Below are 26,518 nucleotides of genomic sequence, written 5' to 3' on the forward strand. Positions count from 1 at the left end.
AAGATACAATGTATAACAATAATATTTTTTGTCACAATGAAGTATCACAAGGTTAGGTTAACATGTTTTATTTGGAAAAACTAGTGAGGTTAGGTTTGAGCCTGCATGGCCATTAAGGCTGCAAGTAATTTTACTTTCTTGCATAAAGGGCATATGTTCGACTTGGAAGTAACTGTTTTTGTTGGACAAAAAAGGTTGCTAAAGGTAGATTTTACTCAGTTACAAAGTAAAAAATTATAGAGATTATAGGAGTAAAAATGATAAATAATAAATATTGTCCTGACATTATGATCCAGCAACGTTGGGCATAAGCTAATGTGGGGTTCCAGAAAATACACTCCTTGCGATGGCAGGTCACGAGGGGTGGGGGCTCAGTAATTTCTAGTGGAGTGGGTGGTTTAAATACAAAAAAAAAAACCTTCTGTGGGGGAACTTGAGTGGATTATTTCTGGAACAACACAATTTTGATTGCACATTGTCAGATGTCAGGCCAATATTTACAGTGAGCATAATAATCTGTTATGTTCATGTACACTGTAATGTACCTAGTTGATCACTTACTTTTTTTTTTTTGGTTAACTCAATTGCAGAGAGGTGATGGACATGACAAAAGAAGGTACATGTAATAGGTTTTAGTGTAATACCTGGAGGGGGGGGGGGGGGGAGGGTGGTGGGTACCCATCAGAATTTTTGGTGGGAGTGTGAAGTTTGCTTCTCCAAATCCTGACCCCATTTCAGATCAAAATATGTAATTTTCAGTACCCTTTAAAATTTGTTCATACCCATTTTCAGACCTAGGGTATGTTCACACTTGGTTTTCCGAGCATGGTGCCCAAGTACGATTCTTGCTGAGCACTTATGTGAATGCACCAGTTAATCAATTATCCATGCCAGAATTCGGGAACATTGTCTGTGCTCAAGTACAAGGTCGAGACCTTGTGTTTGGGCACTGAAGTAGGCACCGGTTCCCTGTGTGCACGTGGTTTTATATCGTGCTGGGTACCCAGGTTCAAGTGCTCGGGCGCCAAGTGTGAACATAACCCTACTCTCAGACTTTCAGACCAAAATTGTTAAAATCTTTACCTTATTTCAAACCAAAATGGTTAAATCCTATACCCTATTCCAGACCAAAATGGCTCAAAAACCATACCTCTTGGCACCATGCACACCTTAACAGCTAACATAGGGGAGCACCCCAGGGCAGATCATCTTGTTGATTATGGCCTTACATACCACCTAGCAATAAAGAGGACGAGTGACTGATTACCACTTTAATACTAGGCAATATCGCTGTTTAATGTAGTTCTTAATGTAAATTACTGTAACAGAGGTAACAATAATAATAAAAAAACATCAGTGGTCAACACTCTATGGTCAGCCTGCAGTATCAGATATGTGAGCATGTGCTACAATCCCATAATTTCATGTGCAGTCAGAGTCAATCACATTTGACCATTATGTCGGCATGGCATCCTAGACTCTAGGATGAGTTGAAAAGCTGACCCCCAATCTAAGAACGACCCTACATGTATGGACTACCCCAGGGACTGAATGCCAATGCCAACCCCTAGAGATTAGTTCCTCAATTTCCTTTCACCATGTAGAGACACATGCCTACTGTGCGGGTGACAGGAATTGAGCCATTACTTGTCAGTAGTACACTCTACAATGCATGTGCTTTATGAGGGAGGAATTCTTTAGTAACTTCAAAAATGAAACACTCAAAATCTGTGTAAAATCACAAAGAAAATTCACATGCAACACATGTTTGTAATGATTAAAAGATTGCTATTACATGAAAGATTGTGCAATTGTTCTGTACTAAGTTGAGAGAATTGTTTGCAATGATCAGAAGATATACATTAACTTTTTTCTGTTTCACCACCACAAAATGTTGTACTCAACAGCAAATCGAGCATTATAGAAATCACCCAAAAAAACAACAAAGATTTTCAGGAGGTACACATATCCGATCATCTAGTATTACATAAGGTACGAACTGCGCCAGACAGTGTTTCTGACTTGAAATCATCTGGAAACTTTAAGTTTAAAATAGCTAATATACATGTACCCAATTTAGGCACATTTTGAGACTCTCTAGGCTGAAGGAATATGCTAGTCATTAACAAGACTTCAGTTAGGGGCCATCACAAGAAAGCAAGGTCAAAGAATAGCATGTGAGGGGAAAAAGTGGATTTTCTTTGGAATTAGACATGACACTAACATCTGCATGAAATGCAGAAACATGACCTGTGAATTTCAAACAAAATGTGCCACAATTTAGCAATAATTAACCGTGGCAACGTGCCTAAAATCTCACCCAGGTCTTTTAGCACTCAAGTTTAGCTTTCCACAAACAAATCAGCTTAATCAGAACAAGAGAGCGTTTTAAATTGATTTTTCTTCTTCATACTAGATTCATGCTGGACGAAAACCACGGCGAACATCTGGAAATTATTTACGACACTTTTGAGCGGAAATCCCACGCAAAATGCCACTTCAGGAGAAATCAATCACTAGCCCAACATTGCTACAGTTATAAGGGCAAAAAATAATCGAATTGCTTTTCAAACTCATGCTTTTCGAAGAGAAATTCCTTGCCATTTTTTTCTCTTGCTCACCGTTTTACTTTAAGTCCCGGATATTGAAATCAACATACGGATGGGAAAAGGTTAGCTCCGTTTACAACCAGAAAAAATACTAAGTCTCTGGCCGGGTCAAAAATTCCCAATAATTTCATGCTGTCCAACTAGGAATCATCCCTATGAACAGACCTAGTTTCTACGGCCAAAGACTGTTACCTCCTAAAGAAAAGTTTACGATATGTAACCCTTAGAGTCTGCCCGAGTAACTGAAAATTACCCGTTTAGCTCTATAGAGTACTAGAAGGGAGGATATTAGACAAGGCAGAGAGGAAACTATTTTTATTTTGTAAATGTCTGATAATGTATGCTTTCTTTCTACTTATTGACTTCAATCAAAAGAAAAATGCCAAAAAAAAAAAAATACATTCATAAATAAAATCTCACAAGGAAAACTAACATAAGACAATTTTTCTGGAGCTATGTTTTCATAAATCCAGGTATACATATTTAGCCAAGCCTAAAAGCGGAGCTCCACAATTCCTTTTTAATAGCTGCATTTATATACATGCAAGTCTGCTTATTGTATGAACGTAATAACACACAATAACATTACAACTTCCTCATCCTTTCTGGAGTTGTATATAATATCTTAAGTGCATATAAAGCTGACTGTTTACGCGTCAGTGGAAAATGTTTTGAACCGGCTGTTCTGGTTGATCATGCGAGATCACAGTGCTTAATTCTGATGACGTCCGAGAGTATAAAATACTAGTGGATGAAAAAATTAAGCTCTCTGCAAATATTTGTTCTGTAGAAACTGTTAATTAATGTATCTGTGTAAAGCTTGAAATGCGTACAATAAGTAAAATTTGTCGTTTGTTGCCAGAGAGAAAGCATTTAAATGTCTAAAGAGCTTGCAAGTTGGCTACCGCTATTGTTTTTCAGGCGTGCAATTTGGCTGCTCGGATAGAAATATTTGAAAATTCATTACTCTGTAAAATGTTACTCATGTACAGAAATATTTACAGTCTCATAATAAACGTTAACAAAAGAAGAAATAAAGCAAAAATAACGTTTGGTTATGGTTTGAAATATTTGAGCATTTACGTTAAAATTAGGGCATGCTTACAAATATGCGCTGTGAATGGATTTCACAAGTCCAACACAAAATGTTCTCTGGGAATATTTCTCCTAAAGAAATAATTCTTAGTCTCTAAGTAAAATTTAAGAAAAGAAGAATATAGGAAAAATAAGGTTTGGTTGTGGCCCGAAATGAATGTGAATATTTCTCCTGCAGAAATAATTCTGGTTTCTAAGTTAACATTAACAAAAGGAAAATACAGAAAAGATAATGTTTGGTTGTGGTCCCAAATATTTAAACATTTACTGCGTGTTTACAAATAATTGCGCCGTGAATGAATTACACAAGTCCAACACAAAGTGTTCAAAACAATTCATAACTCTGTGAATAGCTCTGTGAATGTTCAAAATTAATTTATCCACAAATATTTGTCGTATAGCAACAATTTAAGTATTGGTGTAAAATTTGAAGTACAGTATGTTAAATAATTTATGGAAAATTGCCGACAGTTGCCTGCAAAAATGCATTTAATTTCTAAGCGACTTGCGATTCGCCTACTCACCACAGGTTTGTTTTGAACTGATATTTCGCCTGTTTGTTTGTCGCTCTTGGGTTTCAAATTTGCTTATTAGTCTCCTGCTTTCTCGACATATGTAGTTTGTCAACATATTTGAAATGAATACAAGAATAAGTTTTCTTTAAAATTCTCATTTGTTTCTCTAAAAGAAGTTGGCCATCCCACTTCCTGCCATTGATTGTGGCATTTAACATTGGCTTACATAGAAGGGCAGAGGTTCAGACATACAGTACAGTCCAAATGTAAGTTGACAGTCTTGACTTAAAACTCGATCCTCGAAGCTATCAAGAATCGAGTATTGAGGTTAGAGGCTCGAGTTTCGAGTATCAAGTATCGAGACGCTTGAAGAATTTTTCGAGGATCTCGATGGCAGCTTTCGAGGAAACGATTAATTTCTCTAACCTCAAACAATAAGAGAGAACAAAAGCGATTTTCCCATGGCTCTTGCATATGGTCTTTCTTTAGTTTGGTCAAAAGTTGAAGTAATTCAAATCAGCGGCAGTGAGTGACTGTGTGTTCAATAAATCTGTTTCGGCATGTTTCTTCCTTCCGCGTATTGTTTAAAACACATCAGTTCGTCGTTGTTGTGAAATTAAAACATGCTTAAATTTTTTCATATGCTACACTAATTCAAGGTCTGAGGGCATAACCGACTTATGTCGAATTTTAGCGCGGCTTTCGATTTCGCACGGATTTGTCCGAATTTTGGCTCTCCCTGGTTTGGAAAACATTTCGCGGTTTTACAATCATGGACAAACTCCTTGAGAAAACCAAACACGAACAGAACAAAAACCACTTGCTTACTTCTCCCTCCCACCCCCTCCCCCTATGCAATAGGGAACTTAAGCACCAGACGTTTTCTACGGGGCGACGGCAACCGGAGCTCAAATTTACTTCCGATTCACGTTTCCCGCCGACATGGTCAGGCGTCGCGACTCGGCGCCAACTTTGTTTTGCTTATTTTGACGTCGCGTGCAAAACGTGAGTTTCGCCTTTATGATTTTCGTTCCTTTATATCATTTTGCCCTCAATTTTTTGTACTTATCGATGCTTAAAATATTATTCTATCGTTTTGGCGCTTGTTAGGGCGATTATCAAGTATTTGCAGTCGTTTTTTGAACTTTTAAGACTCTAGCGTGAAGATGGCTATCAAAAAAACAACCTGTAATTGAATTATATGACCACGACATTCTCCTGTTGCGTGAAATGATTGCTAGCGAATTGTTCCAGTTCAAGAAAGGCAGTCCAGACTGTGACAAATTCTGGGAGTCAACCCAGAGAAGATTGAACAGGCTCGATAATCGACTCTGAACTCTGCCAAACATTCGGTTTCGTTGATGTCTTCAAGATCAAATCTTGCGTGCGAACTGTGCGGAAAATCTGGGTTCTTGGAACGGCAGCTCTTCCACAAGACCAAGAATTCTTCATCAGAAAGTATTTTACCATCCGTATGCTAGTAACAGCATCTCTCTTGGTTCACGAAAGACATTTTTCACAGAGATTTTCGCAAGCTTTCAAGGCAGTTTTCGAAAGGGTTGCCGTCGCAAAAACACCTCTTTGCTTAAGGTTGGATTTTAGCGGGGACGACGGCGCCCTCTTACCCAGGCTGGCTCGTTTGTAGACGTCGCCGTTGCCCCAAAAACGTCCGGTGCTTAAGTTCCCTAATGAGAACCGAACACAGACAGCCAAAAAACCACTCACTTACTGTTTCTCCCTTCATAATTCTACAACAGTTACTTCTCCCTCCCCCCCTCCCCCTTATGCAATGTTGATGTGGGAAGTGATGCTTGCCAGGAAACTGTTCGTGACCCAAAAGACAACATTGAGTCAGGGGGAGGGGGAGGGGGAGGGGGAGGGGTATTTGGTAGTTTGCTTGTCTACAAGTGAACGCGCTTGGAAGGCAAATTTTTGATAGGTTTTGTCCACGTCAGACTCGTTTTCCAAATTATCGGTAGGCTAAAAGTTTCCACTGTCCACGAGCCATGTTTAGTCGCACCAGTTGTTGTTTCTATAAGTAACGTTTGAGATGATATCATGGTTTGCTTTTGCGGGTTGTAACAAGCCCAAAATAGATCAAGGCAGTCGGGATAAACAACTTGCGTATCGTACTGGCTAGTTGGTTTCGCTTTTGTTTGGTGAAGTTTGTAAACGCACCGACATCTATGGATCTTTTGAAAAGTTATGAAATTGAGGAATGCAGTTCACAGGAACTGGTGGAAATGTTGTCCAAAGAATCCCTCCTTGGTAGTGATGACTGTGCTGTGATGAATCTTTCAATTCGATTATCAAATCCCGCGGGAGCATCAGAGACAAATCCCGCCATGTGCAAGGTGTTTTGCAAGCCTTAGTTGTGGTTTGCCAGGCTTGAAATTCGGTATGTAACGATTAACTTGACAATTTCAAGGCAATGATTCAATAAAAGTACGATTAACATAGATTTTCAACGGTTAACACCGACTGCTCGTAAAAAAGAATAGTCTTTACCTTTTCATAGAACTGCCGTTAATCGTTGTTAATCGTTGAAATGGCTACATGTCTTCCTGTTAATCGTGTAGAATGCTAGTATTTTGTGTTATGAAGAGTGATATGTTGACAAACGGGACAAAGCTGGGTTTTACGCCAAGAAATGGACACATTTTCTCTTGGAGGATGTAACTGTTTACATTTCGGACATTCCTGTCACGTACGTAGTAGTTTGTAACAGAATCAAATAAAAGCGTGGCAGCATTCTTTTCATTGCTCCCGCGAAAAACACCGCTTTCGTGTGCCGTGTTTCAAAGACAACGAGTGTATATTGAATACAAGTATTTAATCCTCAGTGCATTGTCCTTTTGGTCATCCAGTGTCTATAATGTTACCGATATATCTTTACAAGATGGTAAAATTTCTCAATGGCATTAATATGAAACACAGAGCCGCGTGAAAAAATACTGGACAATGGTTTTCAATCGAATTGCGGTTCACATGCAAAAGTTTGCACAAATCCCAGCTACATCGAAAAACGGGCTGAAATTCGACATAAGTAGGTTATGCTCCCAGCCCTTCAATTCTTTTTAATCAAACTTCAAACTCGACGAGGCGAGCTTAAAACTACAAGATTGCGTCTTTTTCGCGGAATGAAACACGATCGCTTCTGAAATATCTTCGCTGCGCAAGATTATACTTGATTGTATTTGAATCCTTCGAATGAAAACTTCGAAAAAAGCATTTCCTTATGTAAAAACGCACAACATTTACAGTAGATTCGGCAAGGAACTGGGGAGTCTTCAACGTGGCCGTTCGCTTGCCTTTGAGCAGACTTTGAAAGCTGCCGCGAATGTCTACATTTGCGGCGTAGCGTTACAGATTTACATAAATATTATCGAGATCATCTCAAAAGGCAATGTCATGTTTTGTTCATTTTCTATCAACTGTTGATTGTAACCGTGTCCTCCTCTGACAGATGACTGGATTACTTGTTTACTAAACCCAGTTTTAACAGTGAAGGAAGCGAAACTAAAAGATTGCGACTTTTTCGGCCACTGTTTCACACGGCTGAAAATGGAAACGCGCAATCGCTTTTAGCCTCGCTAAGTAGTATGCTGCACATAATTATGCTTGACTGTCCTTTAATCTTTCGAATCAAAACTTCAAAAACAGCATTTCCTTGATTAAAAACGCACAATACTTTCGGTTGTAATCAGCAAGGAACTGAGAAAACGCTTGGAGAGCTAACTCTTTCCAGCTCAAGCATACACGTGCACACATTGCTCCAACAAAAATGCAAACACAGTTGGCCATCTCGCGGAGTTGGTTCCTGTAAAAAGGAACTGAATTGTGGCCTTGGATAAGACGTGTGAAAAACTAATCACACGAGAAGTTCTTTGTTTCCCTGCCTCGAAACTCAATGCACTCGACTCGATACTCGATGCACTCGACTTGAGTCTCGATACTTGAAGCTTTTTGAGTTTCGAGGATCAAGGATCGAGTTGCGAAGTTCAAGTTTCGAGGGACTGTTAACTTACATTTGCACGTTACTGTATGTGCACTGTACTGTCGGACAGTGACGTCATAACCAAAACTAAAATTTTTCGCTTTCATGGGTTTACCAAATCTCTTATCAAAGGGGTTCCACGCGTGCGCCTTCGCTGCACACGGAGCTCCGGAGTTCCACTAATATTAAACAATATGATATGAGCGATACTTTTTCAAGGCACGTTGTGCTAATTTGCACCTTCACACAATACATGTAATTATAAGTGCTGCTAAAATAACACCTACGATTTTTTTTATCTCTAATTTATTTTCAGGGTACGTGTGCTGCCAGCTGGTCAGCAGGTAACCTGCTGTTTGCATGCAATATCAGTATGAAAATTAAAACAATGCCTTACTGTAAGTTAAGAATTCAAAATCACTTACACCTTAACTTCAAAAACTCATTAATAATTCATAAGCCCATTGACCTATCAAATGATCGATTAAACATAATGTGCAGTGGTTTTAAAGCCCGCTAAAACCTCCTCCTCATAAGTATCATAATAATGCGGGGGTTTAATGTTTTTGTCGTATGCTAATGTCCAAAGTTCACAAAAGCATCATTGTTATGAACTCTCTTGACACACGCTTTTCCAGGAATGTTTTTGAAGCTGTTCAAAAAACTTGCAGCACATGTTTTACCTAGTCAAAAACCACTTGGCTGCACCTCGTGGTTTTAAATCCCGATAAAACACTGCTGCTTATGGTTTAAACATTACAATAGATATGACAAGAGTAGTTACATGTATAAAAATGGCTTCAGAAAAATAAGACACATATATATGTTGTGGTTCAATTTTATCCTTGGTTTAATGTTTATTTCCTTTTGTTTTGGGGTATGGTAATGTATGATAATGAGTTTAAAACAATGGGAAATAAAAATTAAACCAAGGATAAAATTGAATCACAACATACATGTAATACACCAGTTCAGGAATTTTCCTTGCTCATTGTCCAAAGCAGACTTCTTAAAAAGCACAAAGAGATTTATCACTCATGTGTAAAGTTTGTTGCACAGAAAGGCTCAAAACACTTCTTGTCCATTATATGTGACTCATCAAGCTAATTTTCTTTCTCCTTAGAATTACGCGTACTCAGACAGAGGCCAGCCTGTGCGGCAATGTACCGACCATCAGTTCAATGAGCTGCGGCCTCTCCATGTACATGTATGTGAATCAGTAACATTAATATTCTCCAAATTATTTTAATATTAATAATATTATAAAATAATTAATTCTATTTTCTAATTTATATTCAGATTACTTCTTTCAACCTGATCAAGGTTATTATTCTATCATTGTTTATTATACTGCATCAATCAATTAATTGAAGGGAGATTTAGTTTAAATCTCAACCTATTGCAGACCCAGCATTTTATTCTTGGCCAGGTGTTTACAACACCTTTCCTCATTTTTAACTCGTGAATGGGTGCATGTCCAATGAACAAGTTATTTCAATGTGTGGAAATTGTCACTTGTTTGGTCACTCGATCAGTCGTAAACTTTAGATTAATTGAATTGGAATTTAATCAAAATCATAAATTTTTCATTAGTCTATGTAGCGCTATGGGTGAGAGATAGTTCAACACCCTCAACACCTTAAAAAAATATACAAAAATTATTAATCCCCCTTTTAGAAGCCCTGGACATGTTGTCTAGTGGCTTGACTTAGAAGTAAAGGGTCCCAGGTTCAATTCCCGAGATAACGCAGCAATCTTTTTTCTTTTTCTTTTACATCTTTAAAAGCCAACCACTCCAAAGGCTCCAAACAATTACCAAAATTAAAACTTTCTTAAAAAATAAAATACAAATCTATTCAAGGAGCTTGACCAATCTTGCCGAGGGGGTGGGCTAAAAATCTAGGCAGTGTAGGATGTGGAATAAAATGCCCGTGAGGCCCCAACCAAACACAATGCGCACAGAGTTTTATACCTTGCCACTATTCACTTCTGCATTCTTGAGTTGGCTCAAAGGAGCCTTTGATTTCATATTATCATTTCTCGTAATTTTAATTATGGGGGTTCGCTGCAAGTTAACATGTTCATCCACCCTAGCCGAGGTTGATCAGTCTCCAGGCTTCCCAGGAGAACCATCTGTCTGTAACCACCGCTTGTAGGTCCAAGAATTAGATGTATAGGAAGTTTTACCTTGGGAATAGCATAAACTTATGATCAACTAACTGAAAAATGTGCATCATTGCATTGTGTTGGCAACAATCCAGAAGATGCCTATAAAAAAGCATGTCCTTCCTATATCAGTGCCCAATCAGCTGCTAGACACCTTTTCAAATCCCAGTACTGGAACTTATTGTGATGTAACCACATTTTTTTGTCTAACCAAAGTGATGTAGCCATCCTGATATAAATTAATTACAGTCATGTATGAACATGTAAAGTACAACAAGACTAAAAATATATTTCTATTTTCTTTAATTACAGTGACTTGTAGGATGGTGAGGCCCTCTAAGATGCTTGAAGATTAATTTAGTGTTGTGTTAAATATTTTGTTTTAGTTATATAATGTTATAAATTCTATACATGTACATATATAAAGTTGCTAGAACTAAGGAAAACTATTGCTATATACAACGTTGTAAACTTGATACAGTAGAAAAATAAAAAAAAGGTGAATATAGTGTAAAACTCTGTTAATATAATAAAGGTTTACTGGGGACATTGAGTCCCATTGTTTAGAACCTTGTAAATTGATGTACTCTTCTTACTACCGGTCAGTATATATCTTGTGAACAAAAGAGAACGTTTACCAACCTGTTTTTGTTTGCCACATGAGTTCAATAAATAATTGTTCCATGGTTACATAGTATTGGGTTGTTTTTCACTGCACGCATCTACTTGCTTTCATGGTTACATGTACATTGCGGCTGTCAGCCATCAACAATGCACTTTTAGCTCTCATTTGTAAATTTGAGAATCCACCATTTCCTTGTAAAAAGGTCTAAAACAGAAATCATCAAACGAGATCATTAGTCGAAAAAAAAAATGTTTTGAAGAGTATCATATGTCAGAGAGACTCCTCCCAGTAAAGGGTGTAGTTTCGGTGTAGGGGGTTAGGGTGTAGCCTCGACTTTCTTTGCTGAGCGTGCGTTAGATTCAACTGTCACCGAGCCTCAGCCTCTCTCTCAAATTGTATTACAGTCAATCTACTACGTGACCGGTATTTTTGAAATTGGAACGGAGTTTTGAGATTTACATGACAGTTTTGAATGTCGCCAATGAGATTTCAGAGTTCTTGCACAAATTTTCCTTGTTTATTGACGGGATAAAGCTATGAATTTTTCTTTACATTACAGCATTAAGTATTTTAAGAATAACAATTGTTTCCCAATCTTTTTTTCAGTAAAAGCATCATTTTTGGAAAGATTTCTAGGAGAAATGTTCAACATTCCATTTAAATGCAGGACAATAAAAAGAAGAATTTGAATATTCATTTCATTCTCGGAAATGCAGGTCACAGGTAAACAATAGAGCATGACCACTTAATAAGACAGCAATTTTCTACGACTGTGCATGTGTTATGGAGTAAAACTGGTGTGACTGGTTTCAAACTGGACTGACTCATCCATTTCTGTGGATGAGTGGTAAATCAAAGAAAATCGAGGCAGTTAGCGGAGGTCCCTCCCTCTTCTGGATTTTTCGAGGAAGATCTAAGGGATCTCTGCTCGCAGGGTAAAGTACTATTTGAATATCTGATTTACATTTGTTCACACCAGAATGATCCATTGACAAATGCTATTCTGAGTTAAAAGACAGTCAAATAACTTTAATAGTAGTGTACAATTTCCAAGTAAAGGGAAACCTACATGAAGCTACATGTACAATGCAAAGATCATGAAATGAGACATCTAAAGTTGTTGTACCCCTACAAAAGGCAATTGTCAAAGTGACTGGGAGACAAAATGCTTTGACTACACTAGAGCGTGGAAATGATCATGACTTATACCTTACAAATGAAGCATCTGCTTTCCTTTCAACATTCAATTGTGTTCAACTAGAGCTAGAAACAATGGCTAGTCAAAAGACAATGTCCAGCCTGATTGGGGGTTTCACCAGTCAAACTTTCGTTTTGCTGGTCACGTTGACCAGTCACATTCGATCACATTGAAATGAACTGAAGTTTCCATGCTGTTGTTTGCAATCACTATGCATTTTGCTGTATTGATGAACTTTGATTTGAAAAAGATTTTGAACTAGTTGTTGGCATTTTGCGTAGTAGAACAGAAAGATTATGGTAACTGTGAAACAATCCCATTTTTTGGCATTGGTGCGAACATGGGCAATGCCTGAAGAGAGCAAGAACTCTTGGATTGAGATTGCAGAGAGATGCTAATTGTGTGAAAGGTTTGCAGGCTGGAGTCCATCCTTTCAGCACTTTCACTCTAACCTTAATAGATTTTAAGGAAAAAAACCTGACTGTTTTGCGAAAGGCTCGTGTGTCCTTGTTCTCCCCATCCCAGTCCCTTTAGCATATTATGAAAATTCAATTGACCTGCAAAAGTTTGTTGTCCAAGTTGCAATTCGACAGCAGTGTTGTATGAAAAAAGGAGTTAGCGGTTGCTTTGGGGGGAGGGACATTGATATTATGTATTAGACAGAAATTGCATGTTACATTTGAGCGGCCAGAAACGAGGTATGTGCGAGCTAAAATTAATATGGCTGGTCATCTTGACCAGTGACCATGTGGTAGTTATTTCCAGACCTGTTCATTCCTCCAGACAAACTGAAATGTTAATTAAAGTTAATTCAATATGAAAGTCCTTAGTTGCCTTTCAAATAAACACTAGAAAACAACAAGATCATTTGTCAGTTAAATTAATCAATAAATGACATGTACATGTTACCACTGTTTTATACTGTAGCCCTGGAAAAACTTAGCCTGCGAGAGCAGACATCTGTTCCGGCTTCGGTTTCGCAGATGCTGTTTTCATGGCGCAGGTCAAATAAAAGCCAGAAAAGACGTCTACTCTCGCAGGCTAGATAAAACTCAGTGGTGAAAAAATTCATTCTCCAAATCACCTAAAGAATTTGCACTCAACTTTGATGTACATGTATATACTAGAAAAAAACAACAACATTGCACTTGAGGGTGAAAAAGAAAAGAAGCCAGGGATTTGTTTTGTTATAATCAAACAATGATGGATAGTCACCCAAGTGGGAATGTGGTGACTAATATGCTAGCAATGCAAGCAATGAGATGAATGGGTGTGATAAACATGATTCAATTACAATGATGACTGAGGAGCTCCTTGATTAAACAAACAAGTAAGATTATGACTAACACTGGAACTACCTCCATCAGGGGAAACACAAAACTTGCCATCTTGGAAGAACGGAGGCTGGGATCTGTCTTATAAAACAAGATCCTTGTATAGATGTGTAAGACCTTAACCAAATTTAAAAAGATCCCTACAGGACAAGGTTATCTTAATGCATTTAGATAAATTAGGGTGTGTTTGATTGACAGCAAGAAATCCCTCATAAGAGGTTTTTGGAGATACTGGAGTACAAAATCACTTTTAAATTATCATGTGTCAGTGAACATTTGCAGAAATGTCTTTCCAAACGTACTTAAATAGAGAAATCTAACAGCTATTCCGCTCATTCTTATTCCGGAATACAGTAAATTGAATGCGACCTTAACCACATAGTTTATAGTTAGTCTAATTAGTATTAGTTTCATTTATGTGTTTCATCTAGTTTTTCCTTTTTCTTCACCTGGCTCAAAGGAAGACCATCATGTTTAAATGAAGAATATGATGATGACAATGACGACCAAGGATAAAAAAAAAACCTGACCAAACCCAAAAGCAAGTCACAAGGAGGAGAAAATTGTCTTACATGTTCTTGCTAAAATTTAAAACAGAATGGTGTAACACAAATGGGTTTGTGTGACTTAAAAACTTTCATGAATGTCCATGGTTTCCAATTTTTATACTTGAGGAGATAAATGACAAGCAGACTGGATATATAAGTGGAAAAAATTGGGTCAATTTTTTTTCACAATAGATACATGTACTTTCAGTTGAAACAAGCATCCTTCATGCACAACAAATATAAAATGAGCAAATGTGGTGATCATCTGCTACAATTTGGTTGTAGTTGTGGCCTGCCCTAACCTCCCCATTCCAACCACCCAGATAGGTTTGACTTTTCAAATCCAAACATCTGGCATTTTCTGTATCATGTATACTTTTGCGCTTTTATTGTCTAGCATTTTTGGCAATCCATCTCTCTTTACTACCATAATGATCAATCCTACTGTTGATATTTTATAATCTGAAGTATTTTAGTAATGCAAGTCTACCAAAGACCCAGTATTTCTCGACATTTTGTATATGTATATACATGTATATATAGTCAACTCTTGCCTTGCAGACACCTTGCTATTACAGACACCCCAATAACATGGACAGCAACTAAATCCCCGGCATAAATAAATTACAGACGTTTGACTGAAATATATTCCCGCTATTATGGACTCTCGCTATGGACATTAACTTGTGGTCCCAAGGGTGTCCACAGTAAGGAGAGTTAAGTGCATTTTCTTGGTGTTTACACAACTCCCTCATTTATTAATAATTATTTGTTAATTATTCCTTCCTTGCAGCCATCCCAAAATCATTCCCTGAATAAGTTTCACCACTATACGGGATAAACTTAGTTCATCCAGCAATTGCAACTTTCAAACGTAAAAATCATGCTGAACTGAGCAAATAGAATGAACTGACACATTTTTTAAGGTGTTTTTCAAGTTTTTGGCAGCTATAAACTTATACTGTATTTAAGCCTCGTTTCGTCACAGTGCAACTGCACAGTGCAGAGGACTCAAACTAGTTCACAAGCATGTTTTCAAGGCTACGCGATTAAAATTCAAGGCTACGCGATCAATCATCTTTTAGGTCCTTAGCTTGTAGTTGATTGTGGAACGACCCTTTTTTTTTCCTACCTTTTATCTTTCTAGATAAGAATTTTAAAAGAGCTTGTCCTTCATGAAAATACATGTAGCTTCGAAATGTAAGCTTACATATTAATGCCCTAAACCAGCAGAACTTCATATTTGAGAGGGGTTTTTCACATTTCAGTTTCAAATTCAATTCGTCAGAGCAATTTCAAAAGTGCTATAGCCCTTTCTATCGTTGACATTTTCTCCTACAAGGCAAATTGCGAATAATTAGCATGTAATAAGGTTGTAGTGTCCATGCCGTCCATGCAGGTTTGAATGAGCGACTGGATGAATCAGAACTTACTGTTTAACAAACGCATTTTCCTGTCTTTCTGAGGCGCAAGGTAGAAACTGCAATGAATTTAAGACAACCAGCAATACAAACGCTGCCCCAACACAACCAAACTCGTTCCACCCTTGATGTTTGACCCTAATCCGAAGACGGAGATGAAAGCACTCAAAGGTTGTTAGTGATCGTTGGTGATATAATGCATTGCATGCTAGCATGCTGTCAATCAACCTTTTGTTTCAATTCCCAAAGGAAGAACCATCGTCCGTTTGGCGTAAAAAGTGGGTCCCCTTCGAAAAACACCGTTGCCAGCTAGCCGTTCATGTTTCCCTTCAAATGAAAAAAAATTTATGCAGCTCTTAGTCGTGTTTATACTCATTGCCAAATGCTAAAATCAAAAAGCACGTGCTCATTCTCGTCCCCAGAGCTTGGCCGGCGACTGGTCCTCGTGCCCAGCCTCCAGGACGTTTTTGGCACGTGCTGCAAGAGTGGGGAATTTACTTGGAATGTACCGCGGTCCGTGCACCCGATCTTCATTCACTTCCCGCTTAGATTAAATGTTGTTTTTTTGTTTTTGTTTTTTTTTTTTTTGTTTTTTTTATTGACCCACTTGTCTGCAGGAATTTTTTTTCCCTCTGCGTGACTTTTGTTTTTAGGTACCACAGCTTGCAAGATTTTTTTTAAGACAAGTTTCCCTTGCAGGAATTTTTTTTTTTTTTGGGGGGGGGGGGGGGAATTGTCACCTCCGCTCAGGTTTTTTTCTAATGGTCCGTCTGTAACTAGAAACCGGCCACGGTTAGCGAATTGTAGTTTATTTATTTGGAATACAGTAAGAACAATTCCAAGAACAATTAGAGAATGGAACTCCCTTCTCGAACAAACTGTAACAGCAACTTCAGTTGACGATTTAATTTAAATTAGCCGATCTTTTTTTTTTAAGTATTAGCTAGTTTTTAAATACCCTGCTGGCAGAGGTTTCTTTCTGACAAGTCTTTTAGCATGTACGAAGTCGTTCGCGTCTCCTGGTATTCCGCGTGGTCGGCTGGTGGAAGCAAACAAGCCGACTACGTACACGCGGAATACATGTACCGCGAGACGCAAATGACTTCGTACATGTTAAAAGACTTGCCTAAGAGAAACCTCTGCTAGCAGGGTAGTTTTTAAAATGTACAGATTTTTTATTTTAATAGCTGGTGCGATGTCTTATCAGGTTTTTTACCGACTTCATAAAGATTAGATGAAGATGCAGATGTAGATGTAAAATGTAATTTGCACAGATATATAAACAAGTTGTGGGATGTCATTGTAAGAATAGAGGTTTTACTTTCCGCCCAGTTTTCAATATTAAGATCCAATTCCAACTTGGCAAAATTACAAAGTCGCAATTACCATGCTGGTAAAGTTGGTTATACTTTTTTTTTTTTTAATCAATCTACGGCTATTCAATCGATTTCTATTTTTTTTTCATTCGCAGCTACCGTGCCATTACTTTCGGGCCGTTACTTTCGGACTGGATGGTTAAAAAACGTTTGTAATTTTTTCTAAAGGTCATTTCGTTAATACATGTTATTAACTCTCCAAATGAACAAAGCAAACTGCATTAACAAAGAAAAGTCCCAAATGTTCGAACTGGTTCGTACTGTATAGCGAAAAACTGTAATGTTCGTATTATACCGCAACTAGTTACTTTATCACTTGACTCTGTTGATGCAAACAGCTTTTAAATGATAGGTTCCACTAGGATTCACTTAAGTTTGCAATCACATCACGAATGATTCTAAATGTTGTTTAGTCATACACTCAGGCTATGCTTGACAGCAGATGAGTTTCTCTCCAGTGACTTCTTTATACTTCCGTTATACGCGTATACATAACGTTATACGCGTATAATGCAACGATAACTGAACGGTAATTACGTTGAACGGTAATTACGTTTGAGGACACAAGCCTTTGATTGGTTATTTTCACTGTAAGAAAGAGGAGACATTTTTCGTATTCCCATATGTTACGTAGGTTAAATGCTTTTTAATCGTATTGTTACAAAATCGATCGATATAGAAACAAAAAATTATTTATTCGTGGCCGGGTGGTATTATAGAGTCAAAAAGTACTATTGGTTGCATCAAATACAATCCGCGTACAAATCAAATTAAACTCATTAGTTTAATGTCTAAATCGAGCCGCATACCTATACATCGAACTTGCACAAATATAAATCGAACCGTACAGAAATAAATCGAACCGCATACCTATCCATCGAACTTGCACAAATATCAATCGAACCGTACAGAAATAACTCGAACTGCATGTATATCGAACTTTCTCAGATATCAATCTTGCTTGCGAACGCAGACGTATTTCCGGCTGTCGGAAATACGTCTGCGTTCGGTATCAAACGAACCGTACAAATAAATATAAATCGAACTTTAGACAGCTGGTCAGCGGTTAAAAATGGGTTTGGTCGACTTGGGCGAGGCTTGGGCACGACTGGGGCACGTCTTGACCCGCCCTGGCACACGAGTTTAGCTTCCGGGAGTTCACTATACAGCTTCGAGCTGTCATAGTTGTTTTGGTGCAATGTGCACAATGGCCAAGAGCTCTCCACGTAAATTTTGTCCTTCCGGCCACTAACGTAGTGCGGATGAGTTTTAAAAACTATGTCGGTGAGAAACCAACTTACAGACTACGAATTGGGGCAATTCTTTTGCTCTTTAGAAGACTTATTAGTGCTTTCACTTGACGCAAATTTGAATTCCTCTCCCGGCGACTTGATGGTTTCGAAAGAACTCTGAACGTTTTGTCTTCAAAACTACGCGTTTCCAATCCAACCAAAGTGCAGCAGCTTTCTGACTGGCTCGATACGAGCGAAAGAATTGCCCAAACCCGTAGTCAGTGAGTTGGTTTCTCACCAACATATTTTTGGTCCACATCACACTGAGCCGCAGGAAGGACAATTTACCTGGACAACTCTTGGCCATTGTGCAAACTGCGCCAAAAAAAGCACAACTAAGACAGGATTCTCGCTCAAAGCTGTATGGTGAATATGTAAGAAAGTTACATGTGTGCGGTTCGATTTATTTCTGTACGGTTCGATTAATATTTGTGTAAATTCGATGTATATGCGTGCGATTCGATTTATTTTTTGCTGTTAACGTTTTGACATTTTTGATCATTTTGTCCGTAACGGTGAGCCATAGTAGAACAACGGACGATCAAATCCGAGGGTCGCGGGTTCGATTCTCGCCGAGTTCAGAGATTTGTTTTCTTTGCCTCGTGCAATCTCCCATTCCTACTGGACCCTACTAGGGTTAACGTTCAGTGGGAAATTCATAGGTTCACTTTAGCACTTTAACATAAACTGCACAGTCAATTCTCTGATCCATTATTTGTTAACTTTAAGATGACAGCATTTTCGGTTTTGAGACTCGTTTCGCCAAGCCGGAGTGGCAAGGATCATTTCCCGCGTTTTTTTTACTTCCTCGGGTGCAGGCCCCAGCAACATGAAAGGACGGATGGCTCTTGGAACGAGTATGGGAGAGGACCTTTAATGATAGGGGGTTTGTCCCCCACATTATCATTATAACAATGAGTTGTTGGCACAAGGAACGACCAAACGTTTCTAGATTCGTTTAATTACATACGCTGGGATTTAGGCAAATCAAGCATTAGTGCTGTCGATGACGTGGTGAACCGACGGTGAGTCTTATAACATCAAACCGTTGTGTGACTGTAATTTCAGGTACAAGGTCATTAGAAACATGAATGCTTTTCTTAATACTACTTGAACGTTGGAGTTATCATGATTAGTATTGCTTCGTGATGCTCTTCAAATTCCAAATCAGTGTGTTAAAATGACGCTTTATTGATTTGTCAACTCAATAACAATCACATTTATCTACCATTCTAGAGGGAAAGGGATATCAGTTACAGGAAAGGAAAGAAACAGTTTCCAAGCACTATGTTTTACGAAAGGCTTGTAGAAACAGATTAGCCAATGCTGAAATTGGCAGCTTTCTCTTCGCGCGAGAAGATCATGTAGCTTTTCGTGGCTATTCTGGCTGTTGTTCTCGTATTCCAGATTGGACAAAAAGGTTTGCAAGACGCTGTGTTACTGAGGGTGAGTTTTAAGATGGCATAGAAGGTTTCGTTACCACATACCGTCAGTGTACGTGCTTCTGCCGAGGTCATCTAAACTGCAAGTACGAGATTTCAAACCTCGCAAGCTAAGCAGAAAATATACTGCAAAAATTTGCAAACTGAACGGGCAAGCCTGAGCACGCCTTTCAAAGGGACTTTCCCATGTTGCCAAAGCTACCTTTCCAGGCTTTCGATTGGATGAGATGCACGAATCATTCAAAGAATACGCCTTACGCTAAAAAAAGAATCGAAAGAAAAAAATTTTGCAGCACTAGCTTTGCACTTTCTAAAACAACCATGGGGAATTAACGAATAACGGATATTCTTTTTAATTTTATCTCGACGACAGAATTACAGGTTGTGATAGTGATCCGTATTGTTTGTGAGCGTTCTTTGGAAGATCAATCTTGAAAGAACGCATATCATCCATGAATTCATATTATTTTGGTGCCGTTTTATTTTACCAGAGTTAATGGACATATAACTTTGAGCCGGGTACACTGATCTTGCTGAGTAAACTTTCACAAAAAGAAATGTTGACAGAAACTACGATAACAACATACGGCAAGGGGAGCTTAGATCAATATCATTTAAATCTCTCGAATTTTTTTGTTATCGACTGACGTCAGTAGCTAGAATAAATGTCAACAACGCTCTAAAACATATGATTATTCACACACAAGTATGGTAAAAGTCATTTAAAATCATTACTAACAAAAGAACAAACTGACTTAACGTCTTGATACCTTGGTAAAAGAAACTGTTAACACATCCTTGGTCCTTTTTAGTTTGGGAGATATCTAAGCAATCCTAGCAATGTTGCTAAAATTAAAAGCATACACTAACCACTATCTCAAGATAATATGCATCATAGTTCAGTTCAACTCCTGATAGACGTTAAAATTACAGGATTCTGGCAGCCAGGAGGTAAAAGAAACTACATTTAAACATCAATCTGTTTTGCAGAATTACTCTGGCTACATCCAAAAGCGTGGCTGCACATCAACTGAAATGCAGCGTGACCTATCCCCCTGAATTGGCATGTTCATGGGTGTATCACAACTAAATAGTTATAATGTGCATTGCTAGTTGCCTGTTTGAAAACATTGTGTTGAACAGAAGCCATAGGCGATGTTCAACCGCTTGCGGTTTGTGAAAAGACAGTGCAGTTAGTGTTTCAGTTTCCCGTCAACTTCAATGGAATCCGAAGAGGAAAGGGAAAGCCGAGAGGAGAACAAATTATGCTGCTTCATTCACCTCAATAACGACAGCAAAATATTATCAGCTGCACCTCAAAGTACAAGGGTAAAACATTCCTTTGTTGCTCTGAACACATACATAGCTAAGGTTCCGCTAAGGAAGACCCCTTGAAACTACTGAGACAACTGAATGTGTCGCATTTTGAGATCATCAACACATACACTTCGATGCTACTAATGGTGATTGTTATTAAAATTATTATTAAAGTTGAAGACATGTACACGATAAGACGTAAGAGATAGAACTAACTGAAGGAAACAGTGGTTTTAGAGTAGATGAGGTAAATGTTTGAGCTTCGAGCACAGGCCTGGGCCTTCTATGTCACTTTCAATGAATCACAGTGCGCTCTCCGCACTGGAGGCAGCATGTAGGCATCGGTTTGAGTTTACAGAAATACCCTTCCATTTTGAGAGATAAGTTTTCTGTTTTGAACTGCACGAAGATTAAACAATATACACAACAGTTCAAGGAAATATTACAAATTTGTGCACTGAGGTGTAAGAGCAAAGATTAATACCACAAGTAAGTTAGCCTCACATACTCACACATTACGATTATTTGGTTACGTTTAGATCTTGTGATTCTCTCAGTGAACTGTCACGAAGGCATATCCAGCGAAACTTTCGCTCATTGCTCTCGGATGTGCTTCTAAGCTCATTTCCCTATATTTGGAGTTCAAAATTGAATTTAAGCTCCTCGGCCGAGTTTAGAAACAGAAACACGTTTGAGAGTAAGAGAGGAATTTGAAAATTTGAGCTGAAGAGAAACTTACGTGTTCTTAACTAAGCGCGGTATCAAACAGAATATGAAAGATGGATCAATGAAGTTTAAACATTTGAAACAGTAATTACGTGAGTAATTACGTGAACAAGGAGGGAGCGGATCCGATGATACTCAAATAATTTTAGCTGAGTGAGTAACATTTTAAGACTGAAATAAATGGACAAACCTTGGTATTAAACTTCTGCTATTTGAGAACAGAATTCCACCCATAGTAATCCAAGTAGTCAAAGCCCATAAGTATTTCACTGGATAAAAGGAAATTTTTGTGTTGCGATTACAGTCTTTATCCCTGAAGTGTATTGACCATGCGTGGATCAGATAGGTGTACGACAAGGCGGCCAACCAGAAACTAAGGTCGTTGACCCAAGGTCATTTTAATTTTCTACATCAACGATTAATACGTCTCAAGAAATGGTCCATTGTAGTGAGTCAAATTCGTCTTCACAAGTCCAAACAAAAGCCTTTTGTTGTTTATTGCGCTTAGGGAATTGTTCCGAGACTCGGCGAAGATGAATTTCAAATCGTCACAAAATTGTCGGCGTGTCAAATTAGCGGCACTAAGGGAGAGGGGTTTGGAAAGTTGCGGAAGATTTACTTTTATTGTTATTGACCCCAAGCAAGAAACCTGGAAATGCTAAGTTCTTTTATACGATTTTGGATCAGTTGATAATAGCGCGCAGCACAACGCCGATCGTTGGTTATCGATGGTTTCACTTGGTCAAGAGTTGTGAATTTCAAAACTAACTTGCCTTACTCGTAAAAAAAAAGAAAGGAAAGACGCGGAAACTCGCGCTTTGGATTGGAAAAGTCGCCCGATTAGACCGTTTGATTGAAAAGGATCAATGTGGTCGTTGTCATTTAGTCTTAAAACAAAAGCATCGGTTGCTAGCGCGGCTCTTAGTTTTAAAACTGGATCACGCTTTCACTCGCGACGCGACGCCTTCGCCAAATATGCAAATTTCGAACTCGTGCAGTCATCGGCTATTTTTGAATTTCCCTCGTGAATTTCGCTATTGTAATAACAGCGAGTCATAGTATGACTGCTATGCGGCTTCCGTAATTTTGGAACACTGGTAAAAGCTCCTCTAGAAAACTCCAGCGCCATCTTTTCCCATTTACACCATTGAGTATTGATAGCAGCTTTTGTATACTGCCTCTTTTTCTTTGAATTTCCTATGTGCCGAGGTGATATAGTTTGCATACCATTTGCAGTCGTGCGATCCCGATGTCACGATTGGAAACTTCATTTACCGATACTTTCAAGTTCTTCATTGGTGTGTGAGCCTAGAGAGCGACAACTGATTATTACTTTTATAATTTATTTTGCAGCGAATAAACTTGGGAAATAAGCGTTTTCAGAACTGCAGGGCTCTCGTAAGGTGTCAGTCCATCCGCCGGATAGACTAACGGGACATCAAGGACCGATTTTGGGATTAATCCAATGAGGGTTAAGGTTTTGAAAGATTAATTCTTTCTCAGTCCTCTGAGAATGTGTTCCACAAGGTTCATCTACAAGATTTCCACTGAGATGATCGTGTTAGTGATTTCACCGCGCTTGCGCCAATGACAGGAGCAGCTTCCCTGGATGGAGTCCGCCAATATCAATGGTCATTGCCTCTTAGATGCATGTGTCTCTAACAAATTTGCCATGGGAGGACGCCTTTGTCCCCACAAGTCCATCTTAAAGTATGCTTGCACCAGATGAGTATATTTCGTTCCCTTGAGAATGTGTTCCAGAGGGACAACCCACACAATTTTCAGATAATATTTGGAAATTACACTGCAGTTTTGGCAATGTCAAGAGCGGCCTCAAAGTTCTTCATCAATCATGGTCCTTGCGCTGTGACACAAGAATTGCCAATCCAATTGCCCATTGCCTCTTAAAAGCGTGTGCTCTTTCAAATTGGACGTCGGAGGAAGTCTTTGATCGCTCAAGTTCATCTACTTATAGGCTTGCACCAGAAATTTGAGATACTTCTGTAGGCACAACTTGAGCTGGACCGCCAGATTTATGATTGAGGGAGTCGATGTTAGTAACCACGACTTTGTTGCAGCTACGTTTAGGCTTAATCATTAATTCATGTTAATTGTCTGGTACTTTAGACGGAAGGCAACCAGTAGACTAGCTTTGTAGATGTTCATGGATGAAGGAGAGCTTCCCGAGGGGCATTTCAAGAAGATAAAACCCAACGAATTATTGACTTTGTGGTCATTGAAGGAAGGATTTAGATCTTGGCGTGAAGCGATGAATCAGGTTGAAGCCAGTCCAGTTGCAAGGGACTGTTGGCATAAGAAGGTGGGAACGTGTGGAAGTCGGAAGATCTGGTATATGAAATAAATAGCCAAAAGCAGACAGTGAATGTGATGTATTCGGAAACAAATTCGAAAACCTGCTGAAGATTAGTGTTAGGGAAGACATGTGATTATTGGGGAGAAAAAGCGACAAACTGAGCACTTCAAAAGCAAGACTACTGAACTACTGAACACCATATATAGTATTGAATCCGACGATACGAGCATTTTTCCCTTAGGTCTTCTTAAGATTGAGGTGGAGAAGGAGAAGGTAAGGTAAAAGTTCACGAAAAATAAAGTATTTGGATAGGTAACGTTGGGATATTAGCCTAAATGATAGAAAGTTGTCATTTAGAGCTTATGTAGTAAGTCTTCATCAACTTCTAGTCGAGATGTGGGAAGTGGTTCCAGAAAAAAAGGTCTTATTTGCCCTATATTCAAGGAAGAGGGTGCATCTATCCATTTACAGCAACTACCGTGGTGAGTGTTTTGCCTATTTCTCCCTGGAAATTATCATCATCATAATGTTACGCAGGTAGTGAGAGAACGTTCCGCGAAAACCAGGGACGTCTGTAGGAGGTGAAGGTCTGGCTGTGTGAATAAGATGGTCTACCTGTGAAGGCTGATTGCGTAGTGTGTAGAAATAACGCTTCTAGCACCTGCTATCGTTTTGGATTTTATTTCAAGATGTTTAAATCTTGCCATGTAATTAAAAACGATTGCAGGTGCTGAAAGAGCCTTAAACTGAAGTGTCCGGGCCTTCTCCCCTCTATGTGTAATATCCTTTTGGACGACTCCCCCGCTACACGACTCCCTCGGCTACTTGAGAGATGGGGCTTCTGTCACCGTGTACGGTGAAAGAACAATTGCCTCAAGCTTTAGACTGCAGTCCTCAAGGGATTTGTGGTCTTCACGTTTCTATGTTGTAATGATCGACTCTATTGGCAATATCCGTAAAAAGGCGCAGGTGTGCAATTTGTTTGAAATCAAGCAATCATTGTATCTCACCAATCTAGTTAGGCTATGCTGTTGTTGATTTTTATGCACTCGAGCTGGGAGGGCGAGAACTTACTGCCACTATGATCAAAAGAGAAGGACAGAAAGTTGGTCACACAATCTCGAAAGCTTAATCAAACTAAGGCTACTATGGTTCTAAAACAAGACAGACATTCATCTGGATAGATGAGTACACGACCAACACCAGTAAATTATTGCTATACCGTGGACCAAGATATGTCAAAGGGCAATTTTGGCCGGAGGCTTGTATTATTGAAGACATAGAACTGAAACCGTTTTGCAGGCTATTCGGTTGTCCATCTTTCTCAACCACATACTGAACAGCAAGATAAGTGAAAATATAAACAGCATTTTAAGGCTTACGTTGCTCTCGCACCCTTACTAGCCGGCAACAAGACTGTCCAAATGCTGTTGAAGATCAGCTAGTCGGTGATCTCAAACTCCTCTTTCAGTCACGCATTTCGGCTCTATCGTGTAATAAGTAAATGGTCGGGTTTTGGACAACTTCGTCAAGTGACTTAGTGAGGGGCATTACCGCTACACCACCATGCAGGGAGGCGAGAACTCCCGATCTCAATGTTTCAAACATTTGATTTCTCGTACACCCCTATCAAAGTCCACAGAATTTAATTTATCGATAAGAGGCTTCTTGCTTTCTGGTACGACCATTCTAAAAGAATTTGACCAAATTTGGAAATTGTTCGTCAAGGATTGGTTTTTCCCATACAAAAGCGGTATATCATGCATGTTTTCTACTTCCTCCAACTCGACGAGAACCTTGAAGTGTTTTGACAATGTCGACCTCAGCCAGGCTAGGCGTTCACATCGTGAAACGGCCCAAATAGTATGCCAAAAGGAAAATTAAAGACCCAGGAGACTGTCTTTTTCTTAGCGGTATGGGACAGTGCGTAAAATCGATCAGGGATGAAGAGTACAATTGAATAATTCTTGATAGCACAATGCAGAAGCAATAAAAATACTTTAAAATCTGAGCCTGATATTTAATTCATTCAAAGGACGTTTTGACCAGGTTTATTTTCGGGTAGGACTTTCACCATTGGGGGAACCTTGTGTTTCAAAATTGGTTGCGGGAACCTTGTGTTTCAAAATTGGTTGCCTAAAATAGAAACACCTTGAAATCCTTTGCTAACAGTTTATAACTGCTACTGCAGCAATCCATGGACCTATTACCAGAGCGATTTTACCGTCCGAGATCTGCCAGAGAAGGTGGACGTAAGGCGGGAGGGGGGAGGGACGGTAGTAGCTAAAATGTGTGGGGTGCGTTTATTCGGAAGCTTTTCGGTATCACGACGGAATCAGTTTTAGGGGAATCCACGAATTTCAGGGAAGTGGAAAATGCTATTTTCAGAGCCTCAGTAAAGAGTAGTTCGGTTAAAATTGATAAACAGTGATAATCTCAAACGGAAAGCTTACAAAAATCTTAAGCTCGGAAGAAAGTTGATTACAACTATCAAAGTAAAACAGCCGAGTCTCCAACGAGAGACCAGGCAACTCTTATTTCCT

The 26,518-nt window shown here is 38.9% G+C and overlaps 1 long non-coding RNA gene across 1 annotated transcript; it reads left to right on the top strand.

Moving 5' to 3' along the window:
- Window positions 1–19,057: 19,057 nt before the first annotated feature.
- Window positions 19,058–25,986, top strand: LOC146479744 (uncharacterized). The gene is made up of 3 exons (XR_014864898.1): window positions 19,058–19,201; window positions 19,413–19,622; window positions 23,015–25,986. It is a non-coding gene; the product is annotated as an uncharacterized LOC146479744 (long non-coding RNA).
- Window positions 25,987–26,518: the final 532 nt, after the last annotated feature.

Source organism: Pavona decussata, unplaced genomic scaffold (genome assembly GCF_977016875.1).
Source record: "Pavona decussata unplaced genomic scaffold, jaPavDecu1.1 SCAFFOLD_58, whole genome shotgun sequence".
NCBI lineage: Eukaryota > Metazoa > Cnidaria > Anthozoa > Scleractinia > Agariciidae > Pavona > Pavona decussata.